This window comes from Cynara cardunculus, unplaced genomic scaffold (assembly GCF_001531365.2).
Source record: "Cynara cardunculus var. scolymus isolate 2C unplaced genomic scaffold, CcrdV1 Un_Scaffold_6055, whole genome shotgun sequence".
NCBI classification, from domain to species: domain Eukaryota; kingdom Viridiplantae; phylum Streptophyta; class Magnoliopsida; order Asterales; family Asteraceae; genus Cynara; species Cynara cardunculus.
In genome coordinates, this window is record NW_020202745.1 from 21,007 (window position 1) to 26,819 (window position 5,813).

Here is a 5,813-nt window from a genome sequence, read left to right on the forward strand (position 1 = left end):
TTGAGCGGATTAAGGGTCACATCTTCTAAGATTTAGAAGCTGTTTTGACCGGATTTAGAAAGCATGCAGTGACCGGATAAGGAGAGTGTTTTGAGCGAGCTAGAACTACTTGTGCGGACTTGAGTGGATTAAGCTCCAAGCCTGAGCAATTTATTGCATGTATTAAGCGATTTAGAAGTTTGTCTTGAACGGATTTCATGCAGTGTTGAATCCCATGCTTTGACTGTTGTATAGCATGCAGTGAGCGATTTACTAGACCATGCAGTGAACGGATTAACACTTTGTCTTGACAGATTTAGAAGCTGTCTTGAGTGGTTTAAATAGGCAGTGAGCAGTTTTTACTTAGTGTATTTTTCATGCTTGAACGATTTAAAAGTTGTGTGTTGAGCGGATATTGAGCTGATATAAGCTTGTTTTGACCGGATTAGGAGTTACTCTGAGCGATTAAAAATCATGAAGTGAGCGGTTTACATCAAGATTTGAGCTACTTATTCCATGCAGTAAGCTGTCTTGACCGTTTAGATCTCTTCTTTAAGCGATTTAAAACATTCTTGATCTTGAGCGGTTTAGATAGTATTACGTTTCAACCTTGAGCGATTTAATTTGTAATGTGTGCGTTTTAATACCCTGCATAGTGAGCGGACTTAATCCCATATTTTGAGCGATTTAGGTTGTTACTTGACTGGATAAGGATCATAGTACTCTTTAAACAACCTTGATCGGTTTAGCATACTTCTTGACTTGGTTAAAACTTATTCAGTGAGCGAACTTGATAGAGTTTAGAAATTGTATTAAGTGACTTAGAGAGTATACTAAGTGATCTAGCATTCTCTTGAGCGGGTTAAGATAGTTTGGTTACTTAAGCTTAGTTTGCTGAAGTGATTTAGGCAGTGAGTGGTGAGTGATTTAGAGATTGCTTTGAGCTATTAAGAGACTGTTTTGAGTGTGGTTTTGAAATTTTCATTTGTTTAGAAATTGTGTAAAATTTTTAGTGACTGTGTAATATTTTTAGACTGTATTTCTTTGATCATTTTTCTTAAACTGCATAGATTCTTTTAATTGATCAGTCTTAATTTTCTTAATGGCAGATTTTCTTCAGAAAGAGAATAAGAAGTTGAAAGAGAGAATTACAGAGTTGGACAAGAGCTTACAGAGTTATAAGGAGAAATATCTTAACATGTTTTACGAGAATCATGCTAATRTGGAATTTATTGCGAATTTACATAAAGAGCATAAAGTAGCATTGGAAAGAGTTGAGAATGATTTCATGAATAAGATTAATAAACTTGAGAAAACTCTGAGTTTCTGTGAGGAAAGACTATGATGATGATTTGAGAACTTGGAGTAAAGCTAATAACGATATGTTTAATAAACTTCAAGAGCTGCAAACTGAGAGGAATTCTTTTGGAGAGGAATAAATGTTTAGAAATTGAGAAGGTTTTAAATGCAGAAAGAAAGGAATTAGAGAAAGAAAAGAAAAGATTTATTGATTTCGAGAAACGATTTGATGCTGAACGCTTATCTTATGAAAATAAGATCAACTCTCTCGAGCTGAACGCAAAAATGCTGTTAAAGCAAATCTTGGATTTTGAGCAGCTGATTATCTTGGAACGTGCCAAGAACGATAAAGAAAAGAAAGACATCATAGAAGAGTGTCAGAGCCAAACTCAGAAATTGTCTGACAACATTGCTCTAAAGCATAAGGCTTTAGATGAAGAGAAGAAGCAATTTGCTATTGAGAAGAGAAATACTACAAAGAAACATACAACTATTGCTAAAGAGATTGCTGAAAAGAAAAAGTGGCTTGACATCGCTTCTGAGAATGAGAAAAGCAGCTCAGATGAAGAGATTAGAGAGTTAATAAATCAGAAAAGAAGTTTGAAATGCTTCAGAAGGAGTTAGAAGGTAAACTCCTGCATACTACAAAGAAATTGTTTGATTTAAAGACAGACCTTGAAACTAAGCTGAAGATGAGAACATAACTTAAAAAAAAAAGTTTGATTTAGTTACTGTTGAAAGAGACCAGCTTTTACAGAAAGTCAAAGACTTTTCTTTTGCTTAAAGCTCAATTGGTTCTCCTTCTCAGTGTAAATCTAGCTTCTATGACTATTCCAAATCGAACAGTTATTCAAGCAGCCCTAAATCAACTGTTTCTAAGAACTATTCTCGTTCTTCTAATCAATATTATCAAGGGTACGTTATCGGATCACCCAATAATTCTTCTAAGATTAAAAACATTTGGGTTAATAAATCTGAATCTGTTTTATCATGTACCCCTGTTGTTACTAATCATCTTCCATGTTTTGTAAGATCCACTACTGATTTGATTCATCTTAGCAAGAGAAGAATTATGTGCTCGACATGCAAATCAACAGATTTTGTGAACAAGAAGACATACAACAGATGGAGTACAGACAACAGAGATCAGAAGGACAGGAAAGGTAAGAACATGTATGATTATAATAGTTGGTATGGATCATATTTTGTATCTGATCATCCTGTTCAAAGTGCTAAAAAGAAGATATCTAATAGAAATAGATGGTTTGGAAGTTACAACATACCCCAGCCCGATACTAACAAAATAGGACCCAAATTCATTTGGGTACCAAAATCTGTCTATTTTGATTTTGCAGGTGTGTCAAGTTTGTGCTGATCAGAATATCATATCATTGATGCACTAATGTAGAGGAGTTGTAATCTGTTCCAAATAAGGCTTCTGAACAATACAGTTCAGGACCCGTGCTTTACCGAGTGTGGTTTCTAAACACTCAATTTAGGACCCGTGCTTAAAATGTTTTCTTATTTTTTTAATTTTTGAGCTGAATCAAAACATTTCTATAATCTACTTTCTAGGGGGAGTCTCTAGAAGTTTTAAATAAATGTTTTCGGGAAGTGATTTTTTTTTAAAACGAGTACATTTTCTGAACAGGKATTTCCTGAGATTTTACTTGCGTAATTTCTCATCGTACATAACTCCAATACTTGTTTCAGCTATTCTTCAAACTGTTATTATCACGTCTCTTATATAAATCATTTTCGATAATAATACACTCGTTTGTATTCAAAGGTTGTTTTTCAATTTTTTTTTACCTTGAATGATATACATTTCATTTTTTTAATCTGAATCTGTGTAAACTTTTTCTTACAGATCTTCATTCATTTCTCTCGCATACCGAATAATCTGATCATTGTCGCATCATTATTTCATTAGTTGTGCTTAAAGCCAAATATCTTGATCAATTTTTATCTGATCATTGTGCTTTACAGAAATAATATTTTGATCAACTCTTGTGATCATATGAGCATACTAAATTTAGGAGGGGCTGAGTGCTTATCAGAAACACCTCAATGGAATGTCAGAACTGACAAACCTACCTATGAGGACAACCATATCTGAGTGAGCTTTATATACAAAAGGGTTGTGTGCTGAGACTAAAATGAAATTGAGAGGGGTAGTTGTTGTGAGATAAAAAAATTGATAAGAGTTGTGTCAGGATCAAAAGAATAAACAAGATCATGTTCCAAACTTTAAATTTCCGGGCATACCACACAATCTATTAGTTCTCAATTCTTTCGAGACTAATATTGAAAAAGGCAAAGCCCAGGCCAACTCTTGTCACAACCCCACCAGCTACTTATTTATCTCTCAACAGATAAAAGTGTTTCAATAACACTTGGGGCACGCAGCTCACATTTTATCAGTTTCTCATTTAGAGAAGTTTGATATTGAATCAGAAGGATATATGTCCCCCCTTCAAGTCTTTTTGATCACTAATTGAGTCTGATAAATTTGTGTAGTCCACACGGTTTATCTTTTTGAGCCTAAACAGAAGCATTAGTTGCTTTATCTTTCTACACTACCCAGATTGCATTTTATATGTTATTTTTCCAAAACATTCATATATATGCTATTATCAAGCTATCGATGATTAAATGGAAGACCTGGTGAGATGAGCCTCAAAAAGTCTCATATATACAGTACATCCGTTGTACTGAGTATATCTGTTATACTCACAGGCCAATCTTTTTATAAGATTGAAAACAATTTCATACGTTGAAATTGGTTGTTACCTTCCCATTCCCTTAATCTGAAAATATTAAACAAGTGGATTTGAAAAGATCTACTTACAATTTTATGATTTGACGGATTTTGCGGGAAATTTCATTCGTTCTTGTGTATGATGTCATGATTCTCATTTCATCATAAAGGGGAGTATGAAATAATGAATGAAATGTTCAATTCCGAACGATAAAATAGGAGAGTATGTTATAAAGATAAAGGGGGAGTAACAACAAAGATCGGCAAAAGACTCAAAAAGGAGTGCAACTGGAGATGATTACAAAAGGTTATTCATGCGCTACAATGTCTGAGAGTTGTTGAATGTGAATATCAACTTTACAACAATTTACTGAAGATCAATTCTGAAGTTCGTTATTGTTTTTGATCTATATTGTCAAAAGAGAAGATCGTCGCTGTTCTACATTCGAGGGGGAGAATGTTAGAAGATCTTTCTCAATAAACGATTGTTTGAAGTTTCAAGTTGAAGATTGTTTTTGAAGAAGACATAGTGTGCTTAAAGCTTCAAAGTTCAAACGAGACTCAAAGCGTGGAATTTCTTTCAAGTCTGAATACAAAGGGGGAGAATGATAGGACTGAAAATCAGTGTTAAATTGTATTCTTCTTGAAAGATAAAATTGTCTATAATTGTATAAAAGTCACCGTGTTTGACTTTTCATAGAATAGTTTGACTTTGACCTTGTTTAGTTGTTTGACCCTATATAGAGGGTGATGTCTTGTAATTTTAGTAGAGAGCTTCATTGTAAACATTCAGTATACGTAATACAGTTTGACCATATATTGAAGAGTTGACTTTCTCTCTCTCCTTCTCTAAGTGTTCTTACATGAAAACATTCTGCCATTGTTGTTCTTGAAGGTTTAATGGAAGATTGATCAATATTGGGACTTATAATAGGACTCATAGATACTATCTCCGTTACTATTTTAAGTTGAGAATGAAAAATTACAAGTGAGATTACAGTTGGTCTAAGAACTAGATATGAAGTCTATTGTTGGTCCCAGCAGGATCTACAAGAGTTTATAGGTAATCAGTTTGTAGAAGGGGGGATGAATACAAACACAGAAACTTTCACTTTTAAAAATCATATATTGAATAAGAAAATCAATACAAATTCTACAGATTGTTTGCGGAAGAGATAAAGTAAAGAACCTATCTAAACAATCCAAGATACACACAAGATTACAAATAGTAATGAGAAAAGATTTGCTACAAGAAATAATTAAAGAATGTTGGGTCATTGACCAACATCTTCCTAAATCGAAACGTGGCGCTGGCTGCTACGCTATAAGGAAATAAGTTGCGCCTTCTCCACCAACAATTGCTTTTGGCGTAGTGGTAAGCGCTTGGATCCTAACATGTGGTATCGGAGCAGGTCACGGGTTCGAATCCCTTGGAGTGCATAATAATGCCAAAGGCATGCTGTGCAGCCATTGATTTCTAGCGAAGATCTTGTTAGTGCTGGAAGATGCTGGGGGGGGGGGACTGTTGGGTCATTGACCAGCATCTTCCTAAATCGAAACGTGGCGCTGGCTGCTATGTTATAAGGAAATAAGTTACGCCTTCTCCACCAGCAATTGCTTTTGGCGTAGTGGTAAGCGCTTGGATCCTAACAAAGAATAAATGTGCTTTTCACTTGTTAAAGTGGGTCTTTCTCTTTAGACAGAGAGTAGTGAGAGAAGTAACTTTTTGGATAAGTTCTTAGTGAGGAAGATGATAACTGAGAGGAGAATTACT